This window comes from Giraffa tippelskirchi, chromosome 10, assembly GCF_054371585.1.
Source record: "Giraffa tippelskirchi isolate mGirTip1 chromosome 10, T2T-mGirTip1v1.2.pri, whole genome shotgun sequence".
Lineage (NCBI taxonomy): Eukaryota > Metazoa > Chordata > Mammalia > Artiodactyla > Giraffidae > Giraffa > Giraffa tippelskirchi.
Window position 1 is genome coordinate 113,361,681 of NC_137284.1, and position 12,796 is coordinate 113,374,476.

The 12,796-nt window shown below is 40.8% G+C and overlaps 1 protein-coding gene across 5 annotated transcripts in view; it reads left to right on the plus strand.

The window, feature by feature from the left end:
• Positions 1-12,796, plus strand: part of JAZF1 (JAZF zinc finger 1) — a 331,360-nt gene that overhangs the window by 130,261 nt on the left and 188,303 nt on the right. The window lies entirely within an intron of this gene.

Here is a 12,796-nt window from a genome sequence, read left to right on the forward strand (position 1 = left end):
TTGGGTAAACCAATAGGTCTTTCTTATTCCCATACCCCTGAGTTTTGAATAATCCAGAACACAGGAATAGTAGTAAAGAAACTGTTTAATCTCAGTTCAGTGGCACTTTTCTTTAAGTGTCCCTTAGAAGATTTTTCCTTTCCTGGCAGCTTTTGTTATTCAGCATTCAGCATCGGTTGACTTGCCTGAGGAAGAAAGGATGTAGCTGAAATAGAGTCAGAAGAAGAAATTTTGGATTTTAGGGAAAATGGGCTCTGAGTGAGGCCCCTAGCCATTCAGCAGCTTTTCGATAGACGCACTTCTGCCTCCACCACCCCCACCCCTACATCCTGCCCGCACCTCCTTTGAAGAAGCAAAGCAAACTCAGGGCTCCGTAATTCTCTCCTTCGTCTTCCTTTTCCTTTCTCCTTCCTTCCTTCATATTCCTTAGACTAGGGATTGGTCTCACATCAATCAGAATTTAAGAGGCTGATGAGCCCTGCAGTCAAAATTTCATCTCTTTCAGACATTTTTTTTGAAAGTTACTTGTTTTTCTAGCTATTGGAAGCATTAAACGAAAACCCGAGACTAAGTTCCCAAGAATACCCCATATTCCAAATGAGTTTCAAATAAGGTTGGGTCAGTCTTTTGCTCAAGTGTGATAATAACGTCTCTTAATCTGTATCTTCCTCACCCACTCCCCTCCCTGACGATTGGGTGGTGTGGAGAGACCTAGGGATTCTATGATGATTCTAACCTTTTTCATTGTACTGCCACACTCTTAGTATCACCAGCAAATGACATCATTTTTCATTACTATATCTGCCTTCAGCCATAGACTCAGAAAGGTCAGTTTTAATTAAAAACCAAAGAAAAATACATTTTGTGGGGTTTTTTTCCCCTTAGAAGAATAGGTTATTAGCTTTCTTTGTAACTCTTGCTACCTTGCTGAACTTTCCAAGAATGTAGACAGACTCTTAAATTTCTTTGGCAGATCACCTCATCAGCTGGCACGCTGCAGGCACTTTGGAAGAAGAGGAACATCCTTGTTCCAACCCTCTGCTAGGGGGTGTCCATGAGTAGGATTTACATCATCCCAATAAATCATCTGTCAAATGTTAGAGCAGAAAAAGTTATAAGATGATTATCTTAGTGCAGCTCCCATTTTGCAGATGAAATTGAGGACTGACGGGTTTGCTTGACTTTGTCCTAGGTTCCTAACAAGCTGGGAATGGAGAAAAGAGGAAGGAAGGAAGGGCAGATGGGCACTTGTATAGGCTGAGAGGGCTTCCCAGGTGGCGCTAATGGTAAAGAATCCTCCTGCCAATGCAGGAGACCCAAGAGACACAGATTAGATCCCTGGGTCGGGAAGATACCCTGGAGGAGGAAATGGCAACCCACTTCAGTATTCTTGCCTGAAGAATCCCATGGACAGAGGAACCTGGCGAGCTATAGTCCATGGGGCTGCAAAGAGTCAGACATGACTGAGCACACACACAGACTAAGGAGGGTTTCCTTACTTGGGTCTTTGGTGAGATTAGATTCACAAAGTTTTTTTTTTTTTTTTAATTAAGGTAAGATCACGTAACATAAAATTCACCATCTTAACCACTTTAAAGTGTACAATTCAGTGACTTTTAGTGCACTCACAGTGTTATATACCTGTCAGCACTATCTAATCCCAGAACATTTTCCTCACTCCAAAAAGGACCTCTATACCCACTAAGAAGCCATTCACTCTTCCTCCCTCCTTGTGGCCCCTGGAAATCACCAATCAGCTTCTCACCTCTGTGGGTCTGCCTATCCTGCATATTTCATTTAAGCTGAATCCTCTATCTGGTCTTTGTGACTGGCTCCTTTCACTTAACATAATGTTCTCAAAGGTTCATTCATGTTGCAGCATTTTTCAGAACTTCATTCCTTTTTATGGCAGAGTAATGCTCCATTGTATAAGTAAATCACATTTTATTTACTCATCCGTCAGTGGATATCTGGGTTGTTTCTACTTGTTAGCTATTATGGATAATGCTGCTTTGAACATTTGTGTACAAGTCTTTGTTTGAATACCTGTTTTCGATTCTCTTGGGTATATACCTAGTAATGGAATTGCCAGTCATATGATAATTCTATGGGTAACTTCTTGAGGACCTACTAGGCTCTTTTTCACAGTAGCTGTGTGGTATTTTTAAAGCAGTGTTTAACTAGCAATGTTTCTTAAAACAAACACTGAGTTATGTGCCAGGCCTTGAGAGCGAAGATGAATATAAAGCAGCCTCCATTCATAGACAGAGATTCTCAAGGAGAAGAAACAGTTAGGGTTGACATGGTGGAGGTGGGAGGTGCTAGGCTTAGGGAGGACAGGTCAAACTCTGGCTTGGCTGTGGCACTTGTCAAGGCTAGAGATCACATAGGAAGAGATGGACTTAAAATACTTGGGATTCTTGCATGCAGAGAGTACATCTTTTGGATGGAGAGAGCTAACGGTCCACCATTGACGGGTGGCCATCATTATGGAAGGCGACCTGCTAGACAGAAGGTTGGTTTCCTAGCTTTTCATTGCCTCTGGTACTGACTTGACTCTGCCAAAGCCTTTGACTGCATGGATCACAGTAAACTGTGGAAAATTCTGAAAGAGATGGGAATACCAGACCACCTGACCTGTCTCTTGAGAAACCTGTATGCAGGTCAGGAAGCAACAGTTAGAATTGGACATGGAACAACAGACTGGTTCCAAATAGGAAAAAGAGTACATCAAGGCTGTATATTGTCACCCTGCTTATTTAACTTCTATGCAGAGGACATCATGAGAAACGCTGGGCTGGAAGAAACACAAGCTGGAATCAAGATTGCTGGGAGAAATATCAATAACCTCAGATATGCAGATGACACCACCCTATGGCAGAAAGCAAAGAAGAACTAAAGAGCCTCTTGATGAAAGTGAAAGAGGAGAGTGAAGAAGTTGGCTTAAAGCTCAACGTTCAGAAAACTAAGATCATGGCATCTGGTCCCATCACTTCATGGGAAATAGATGGGGAAACAGTAGAAACAGTGTCAGACTTTATTATTTTGGGCTCCAAAATCACTGCTGATGGTGATTGCAGCCAAGAAATTAAAAGACGCTTACTCCTTGGAAGGAAGGTTATGGCCAACCTAGATAGCATATTTAAAAGCAGAGACATTACTTTGCCAACAAAGGTCCATCTAGTCAAGGCTATGGTTTTTCCAGTAGTCGTGTATGGATATGAGAGTTGGACGGTGAAGAAAGCTGAGCACTGAAGAATTGATGCTTTTGAACTGTGGTGTTGGAGAAAACTCTTGAGAGTCCCTTGAACTGCAAGAGGATCCAACCAGTCCATCCTAGGAGAGATCAGTCCTGGATGTTCATTGGAAGGACTGATGTTGAAGCTGAAACTCCAATACTTCAACCACCTCATGCGAAGAGTTGACTCATTGGAAAAGACCCTAATGCTGGGAAGGACTGGGGGCAGGAGGGGAAGGGGACGACAGAGGATGAGATGGCTGGATGGCATCACCGACTCGATGGACATGGGTTTGGGTAAACTCCGGGAGTTGGTGATGGACAGGGAGGCCTGGCGTGCTGCGATTCATAGGGTCACAGAGTCGGCCATGACTGAGCGACTGAACTGAACTGAGTACTAACTTAGCTCTGCTTCTTAATGTGAACCCACTCTAAATAGTCCAGTATACCTCTAGTGAAACTCCAATCTTTCGCAGCGTTTTCCCACCCTCCGTATATTTTTGCAGGATCATAGCACCCCAGAGGCCTCTATCAGCTAGATGGAAAAGGAAAATACACACACTTAATTGTAGAATATGCTGTAATGCACATGAAACAATCAGGAAGACAGTGTTAACAAAACAGTGTTAACCCCTCCTACCATGTGGTAGGTGAAAGGTGATTGTGCTCAGTTGCTCAGTCATGTCCTCAGTTGCTCAGTCGTGTCTGACTCTTTGTGACCCCATGGACTGTAACCTGCCAGGCTCCTCTGTCCGTTAGATTCTCCAGGCAAGAATACTGGAGTGGGTTGCCATTTCCTCCTCTAGGAGATCTACCCAACCCAGGGATCAAACCAATGTCTGCTGCTTCTCCTTCACTGGCAGGCAGATTCTTTACCACTGGCCACCAGGGAAGCCTGGTAGGTGAAAGGCTGGTTATTATTTTGATTTTTTATTATCTCTGTTGCTTGATGTTACCAGGCTTGTTGCACCTCCAAGCTCCCAGCCTGACCCCACCCCATTTTCCAGCTGCTGCCAGTACTGTTTCTAAAATTCAGAGTTAATCATGTCAGGAGCCCCACTCCCAACACACGCCAAGCTCAGAATTCTTCAGTGCATCTTTACTTCCTTCAGGGTCATCACCATACCCCCAGGGCCCTTCTGTGTAGTGCTGGCATCCACCTCTTCTATCGTCTCCTCCCCTTCCCTCCCCTCCCCACCACCCGATCCTGTACTCTTAATCCAGTGCATTTCCCCAGACATCACCCTGCTGTCTTGCCTCTCTATCCTCATACCATTGACTGCTTCTTTGAAGTGTCGTCTTTGTCTCCCAACTCTCTTAACCTGACTAACTCCTGTTCATCCTTCAAAACCCATCCTGTGAGACTTCAACACATTCTTCCTCATGGTTAGAATCGTTTACCTCTCCGCTCCCCCATGAAGACTGTCTCTTTCAGGCACCCAGGGTGTTACTTTCGTGTGGGGACCCGTCGTCTTAGATTGGACTAGTGAACAAGTTTGAAGGCCGCACTTCATGGGATGATCTAGATTCGAGACATCCTCTCCTCTTGTAGGATGAGAGGAGCCATTCGTTCAAACTCCAACAGTTATTCCTTGGCAGTTTCTCAGGAAACATGGTCCTTACTAGCATTTGTAGGTATGAGAAATACAGTTTCTGAGGTTCTCAAGATGTGTTTTTAAGTCCTATGTACTGCCAGACAGCTAATTACAGAGGAATTCTCTTCCCTCAAGATGTTAATAAAGAGGGAAGGGGCCCTTTCCTAAATGTTGGCAGGGGTACTCAGATTCAAAACTCTTGGCCCTTGTGTGTATTATAGTCATAATCCATAAATTCAAATAATCTGAAGTATGTAGGTCTCTCTTGCCCTCAGGCTGATGAAGGTCAGACACAAAAATGTCATGGAAAGTGAAGAAACACAAGATGCAATGATATTTTCTTGGCTTCAGAGACCAAGGCTTGGGAAGTAGATGCCGTCATAGAATTTTGTGCTGCCTCATAATTTTACACTTGAGTAAGATGTCTAGATTCATTTTTCCCACGTCTGTGTCACCTTTAAAAAAAAAAAAAAACTATACCAAATCCATCTAAATTTGAGCTGAAAACAAATTCCAAGTAAGGAAGTACAATCATTCGGGGCAGTAACTTGGAGAGGAGGTGGCGTCTCCTTCCCTCCTGCCAGCCAGCCTCCCCCCTGCTCCAGGCAAACATACATATAAGCAGAGATTCACCACCAAGCAACAGTTCTTTGTGTTGGGAGCCACAACAAAGTCTTTTGCTCCGAATTTCTATTGCATGTATTTTAATTTTTAAAAAATGTGCCACATATGTCTAGGGCACCTGTTGGCTTGCATTCTGTGAAAGAATTTGTGTGTTTGAGACAGACAATAGCTGTAAAACAGAAATCATCTGCTTTGATTTCCCGAAGGACTTTCTTTCCTTAATAGATGTTTTATGACTTGCTCACTATATTGAATTTGGGGTATATGACATTAAATATTGCTTGAGTACCTAGAGTATCTGAAGTGACCCATGGGATGGAATAAAGCTGGCTAGAGAACTAAGGTTTTCTACCCAATGTGGCTAGCACCATCCATTCCAAATTCCTTGCTTAATGTTGGGTGATCATATAATTGCTATAATTTGTTTGTTCTTATTTGAACCATTCTTCTAAGTGGGCATCACAAGTCTGCACATGTCTGAAATCGAGCTCTTGATCCCCACATCCCACCCTGCAATAGACACACACACTCCACCACTTCCTCACCCAGGTGTTCCTGTCTCGGGCCAGGGGACACCATCCCCTGCCTTGTGGCTCAGTCACTGTGACCTTCCTGCCTTCAAACCTGCTGAGCTCAGCCTCACCCTTTCCCAGTGACACCATCCAATCCCTCTGAGGCGTTTATCTCTAGATCTTTGTCTGCCCCGCTTCTCATCCTTTAAGGCTTAACATAAGTGCTCCTCTGTAGAGAGTTCTTCCCAATCACTCTTGCTCATATTATCCTTTTGTTTTCTTTACTGTTCTCATCACTCATAGATATTTTCTTGTCTGTTTGTTGTTTGTCATTTTCTAATCTTAAGCTATAAGCTGCTCAAGAACAGGAGTTTGCTTGCCATGCTCGGAACAGTACCTGCCTGTCTTGTCATTGGCATGCAATCGATATTTGAATGAATGAATGGAGTGAGTGAAATAAATTGGACTTTAAATGTTCCATAGAAGGAGTCTGAAGAGCCCAACTAGTGTATAAAATGGAAGCCTTTCTAAAAGTTGAATTCATTTTTAATAAAATCAAGGATTTTTTTCATGTGTAAAGAATACCCTTTAATAATAACTTAGATTTGCATTATCTGGACTCTCAGCATTTTTTAATATGTTGGAGTCTTCAGTTCGAGGACTTTCTGAAAGGCTAACTTTAATAACATCAGACCTGCCATTTCCATGGGGCTTAGAATAGATTCTAAAATGCCAAAGAAAATTAAATGCAAAAAGGCTCCAGTTAATTAATGTTTCAGAATAAATTAACGCTTTAGGTCTGACTTTAACTGACAAGAATGGTGAATTTCAAAGTTAAAACTGCCATCCTTTTCCCTTGCCTGTGTTTTGTGCTATATTCAGTCATTCCAGTTATTTATCTCCTTGGGGGGAAAAGGAAACATACTTACTGAATTTTAAATTAAAATGAAAGACACAGTTATACTGGATATTCTTAGGGGAATGACTTTTAGTATTCCTCCTAACTCTAGTTATGTGATAATTCCTGAACTTTCAGAGTTGGGAACAGATCCCAAATATCTTTGTCTGTTGCAGCAATGCTATAACACACAAAGAAGAGAGGAAACTAACATTTTTGTGTATGTTTTGTTCCAGGGACTGGCTTGGCTTATTACATATATCTCAGTATATTAATTTTGGAATGGAGTGTGCATTGGACATGGGGGAGGAGAGACATATTTTCATCTTTTCTGATTTATTTCTTGTTTATCCTTGGATCTCAGTCCATAGAACAGAATTGGCAACAGCTTGTGACATTTCTTTCTTTTTCTTCTTCCTCATTGTCCCTCCTTCACTTTCTGAACTCCTATTTCCTTCCTTGTTTGCAGGATTAATGATTAATATGTCTATCTCACAAGAATATTATGAGGTCTTGAGATGATTGTGTGTGACCAGTATAGTACTTGATACTAAATTATTTGTTTTTAAATATGAGAATGTTTTTAGAAGATTCCTGTACTGAGGAGAGCTAGACAGATCTCCAGAGTCTTTAAACCTTAAGATTCTGTGATCTTATTGTACTGTGATTCCATGTACTGCACTGTAATGAAGCTATAAAAATTTAATCCTTTTGCCTCCAACTTACCACTGTGTATTAATTTGTTAACACAAATATTTCAGTATGAAATTATAATCAAGGTGCCAAGCAGTAGAGTTTCAGAGATAAAAGATACTCTCTATTTACATTCTACTTTGTTCCACAGAAGGGTTTGAGGTAGAGATAAATGTGAACATTTATTTTTCTTGTATAATACTTTGTGTACCAACTACAGACAGGCTAGATGTGTATTGACTTCTAAATGTGGTTGGCAGGTCTTTTGCTTTAAATAGGTACCTGGGTTTTTTTTGTAGTTTCCTACTTTCTTATAAAAGTCATGTGGAAAGGACAAGTTCCAGGTAATTTGAGTTCTGTTTGGTTGGGTTCCAGCTTTTAGTTAGTCAAGAACTTACTGGAGTTGGGAAGTGTACACATGTTGCTTTTTTTGAAATTATAGTTATCTGATATTTGCAAGTAATTCTGGGGAACAAGCATTTCAAATACAGAATATTCACAAGAAATAAAAATATTATAAAAAACAGATGTTAAGTTCTTTTGTTTTTGAGTATTTTCCATTGTTTATAAATGTTTGAAAGAAAATAACAAATACAATAGTAGCATTTTCATCTCTTCCTCTTTTCCTTCCTTTATCTAGTCCTTTTATGCAAATAAAATTATATGAATCATTTGCAAAACAGATTTAAATCTGCATAGATTTGTAGTATTAGAACCATAAAAACCCTGAAAATGAGCATATATTAATTAATAGAAGCACATGGTTATTTGCTAGACATCGTGTAGCCAGTGTTCTTATTTAAATTAAGATTGTTGATCTGGTGTTTAAAAGGACAGCTGCAACACTCACTGGTGGCCTGTTTTTGGCTAGGTAAATGAATCATGGACTCAAACAGTATTAAAGTGATTCAATTGAAAGAGAACATACAACAAGTAACCTTGGGGGTAGAAAATGATTGTGGCCTTAAATGATTTATCTGCACAATCTTCTTTGCATGGAAAATTCCCTTTCTGCCAGCTCTTTGTCTGGTGTTGACCTGCTGTATCAGTTCTGATTTTTCCCCCCTCCATTGTTTAGTACCAGTTGTAAGAATTATCAAGTGAGTTTTAAGCTCTTTCCAAATTAAAATGGTGACTTGTGACATTGCAAGCGAAAATTCCAGAATCTCCCTGTTCATTCCTAGTAAAGCAATCTAGATGTGCATGTGCCTAAAAGAAGAGTGAGTGATGGGTAGAAGTTACTAGAGGCATATTGTCAGGAGACAGATGTGATCACTAGTGCTGTGCAAAAATGGAGTCACCCTAGCAGAAGATCCCACGTTGCTGGAGGTGTACTGAATGGTTTAGAGTTGACCTGTAAGAGTTGAATTAAGTGAGTAAAAGTTGCATTTTTAAACAATTAATGTACTCTTTATTCCCAAATAAAAGCTCTAGCAAGATGTTGCACATTTCTACAAAGGTTTGGATGCCCTCAGAAAGTTTACAAAGAGTAGAAAACAGAGCTCATTGTGACAGGAATGCCACACTGTTCAGCAGGCTAACCCTGGTCTGCATTTGGCAAGAAGTGCCTCCTGAGGACCCCCATCTCTTCCTGGGGTGCCATCCAGAAAGAGCCCTGCTTCAGGGACACCTTCTGTAGAAAACCATAAAAACATAGGTCATTTGTCTGCAAGTACTGCAAAAAGTAAATAAATAAAAATATGAACCTAACAAAATGATGTAAAAATATGAACCTGACCTTAGCCCCAGAGCTTCCCTGGTGGCTCAGATGGTAAAGAATCTGCTGCAATGTAGGAGATCCTGGTTTGATTCCTGAGTTGGGAAGATCCCCTGGAGAAGGGAATGGCTACCCTCTCCAGTATTCTGGCCTGGAGAATTCCACAGACAGAATCCTGTTGTTATTGTTCAGTCGCCAAGTCATGTCCAGCTCTTTGCAACCCCATGGACTGCAGCACACAGGCTTCTCTGTCCCTCACCATCTCCCAGAATTTTCCCAAGTTCATGTCCATCGAATCAGTGATGCCATCCAACCACCTCATCCTCTGTCACCCCCTTCTCCTCTTGCCCTCAATCTTTCCCAGCATCAGGGTCTTTTCCAGTGAGTCAGCTGTTTGCATCAGGTGGCCAAAGTATTGGAGCTTCAGCTTCAGCATCAGTCCTTCCAGTGGATATTCAGGGTTGATTTCTTTTAGGATTGACTGGTTTGATCTCCTTGCAGTTCAAGGAACTCTCAAGAGCCTTCTCCAGCACCACAATTCGAAAGCATCAGTTCTTCAGCACTCAGCCTTCTTAACGGTCCAACTCTCACGTCCTATATAACTGTGCATATTCTTTCCATATATGCTTCACTCGGTCCCTGACTATACTGCCCTGTCCTCTCCAGGAGCATAACCTTACCCCTGACAATCCACACCCTAGAGTACCAGAGCAGAGTTACAACTCTCCGGGCATCTAATAAAGGAAGATAAATGCCACTGGCCCACGTCAGGAAGGTGGTTTTCTTTCCTCCTCCTGTCTGGGCAGACCCCCAAATAATGTACTTACTAGGAGGAAGCCCCAGTGCCCTCCGGAGATGATCCTGCCTCCTCTAAGCTATGGAGTTTTTGTCAAGATGTTCTCTGAGTCCAAAGCTGCCTGCGGAGTGACATTGCATTTAGGTTTGCATCCTGCTGGTTCCCAAAAGATAAACCAGGACAATGACACCAGATCAAGAAGGAGCAAGGAGAACTTTGTTTTACTAATAGTCTTGAATAGTATGGGTGTCCCTAAAAACAGTATTAAAATGCAGAAGGTTAGATACATTTTAGTTTGTTACTATGTCTGGTTTGTTAATAAATATTTATCAAATAGACTATAACCTGTAGTTCATTCCAGGCTGGGCTGCTTTCCCAGTAGACTTTAGTATATAACAGAATCATAGTTATTACAAACAATGACATGTTAAAATGACTGGTTTGGGGAAGATTTGATTTGCTTCCCCCCCTCATAGTTTTACACACTAATGCATCAAGACAAAGACATGATTGTAATTTACTGAGAAAAATTGCAAAGGTCCTTAATGATCATCTCTCATACATTTAGTTATAAAGCGGCTAAAGGGACTTGATTTGACTTTTTATGTTACATAGTTCAAAAAAAGGTGGTCATCTTGCTGAATTGTCACAAATACAGTACACCTTCACTCAGTTGAAGATATTTCATTCGACAGGTACTTTTAATTTTTTCTTCTTTCTTTATTTTGGATGTGTTTATTGTCGTGCATGCCTGTGGTCTGTTCTTAAGAATTTCGGTTGCTGTTAGAGTTGAAACTGAGAATTGGCCAGGATAATAGTTGAAAGCCTTGGTGGGTTTTGGAACCCCAGAAGGAAAATGTATTGGTTTATGTATTTTTTGGTTTACACTGTGTCGTTCTGTGTACTCTCTCATGAGCACAGGCTAACAATCTCTAAGCATGTCATAACTTTTCTCTCTAAACCTTACCCTCTAGTTTATTCTTCCTGGCCCCTTCATCCCCCAAATATAACAAAAAACAAAATCAGCAATGAGGAGGAAGAGTTCTATGCCTTAATAGGGTAGCTCGTTTACTTTCTAGAGTTTATTCTTTCAGAAAATATATTCCGAAAAAGTTATTTTCAATGATGTGCTTCTTAATCCCGTAAGTTTCTCTTTCCCTGCTTTTTTTTTTTAACTGTGCTTGAGATTAATGCCATCCTGATCTTTTTCAACTGTTCAACAGATAAATTGGGGCTGTCTCTTTTTTATATATGTATATAATATTGCAATTTGAGGATGGTCATTGTTCAAGCTTTATGTCCTCTGTTTCGTGTTGCAAGTTCCTCTGTCTCACTGGCTGTGATGATATTTCATTAATACACGTGCTAGTAAAAAAATCACCCTTTGTTTGCAGAGGCTGTGGCATGTTTACCTTTTCCTCAGTAACAAATTCCTTTCTGAGTGAATAGAGGAAGAAGGGTTTTTCTTTTGATATTTCATCTAGCCCTGTGTTTCTGTTAGGGAGTGAGGGGGTGGGTGATGGTGTCATTTGCATATCATCCTAGAAAAGTTCATGGCATTTGAATTCAGAAGACCTGAGTTCAGATCCCAGCTTGGCCACACACCTGGGTCTGTGAGCCCGAGCCAGTCACTTTGGCAGTTCAGCCTTTATTTTTTTCGTCTGCGAATTAAAGACAAGAAGTCTGTCTCTTTTGTAAATCCTCTTTGGAATGAGGCAGTCTTAGTATCATAAGACTATCTTCCATACAAGGATGTTGTGACTATTCAATGCAACATTACATAAACTGTAAATCACTGTGTGTATGTTAGTTATCTTCTTTCAAATTCGATTTTCAGTTGTAACTGACCACCCTCAGAGGCTGCTACTAATTCTCAAAATAACAAGTAGTGAGATAGACTTATTTGGGTACAGAAGAAACTGAAAGGACGTGTTTCAAAAATATTCTCCCCTCTGCTGTTTGTTTTAAAGGCAGTGGGACCCCGGTGGGCAGAGTCACCTAGGTCTTAGCTGAAGGGAGCAAAAACCCATCTTAACCCAGTGAGAACTCATCAGTATGACTCCAGGGTGGGCTTGACTTTAGACACTTTTGGGTAAGAACAAAATTACATTTTCTCAAAATCACTGAATCAGTCATTTTGAAAAGATGTGTATAAACTTTGTACAGTTTGTGTGTTTTGCCTTAAAGCGTAGAGCATGAAATAATTTGAATTATTATATATTGTCATGTTTGATTTCAGAAAGACGTGTGAAAGAGAATCCTTTTGTGGGGAGAGATATTGGTATCCTTTATGCATCAAGACTAGGTGATTTTAAAAAGAGTTTAAAGTCCTTGAAGAGGGGCCATAATTGTAAGTTCAGGGATGTTTCAAAATTACAAAGGAAATGGTAAATTACTTTTAAAAATTTCTTTTTCATTGAAGTATAGCTGAATTACAGTGTTGTGTTAGAAATGGTAAATTATTGCAGCATGACATTCGAAAGAATTCTAACCCTTAGGATAGTATTAATCCTGTGGCTAATGTATTCTTGACTTCATCAGCTTGGGCAGGGTGGGGTGGGGGGTGTATTCTATGGTCACATTACAGTAATTCCCTCAGATATCCACGTGCCAGGCCCTTGGTGCTCATTTGTAGGATATCCTCTCTTTTCCAGGAGTCCTGGTTCCTAAATAACTTTGTGAGTGGCTGGAGGGGCTTACACATGCAGGCTTAGCATCTCCAA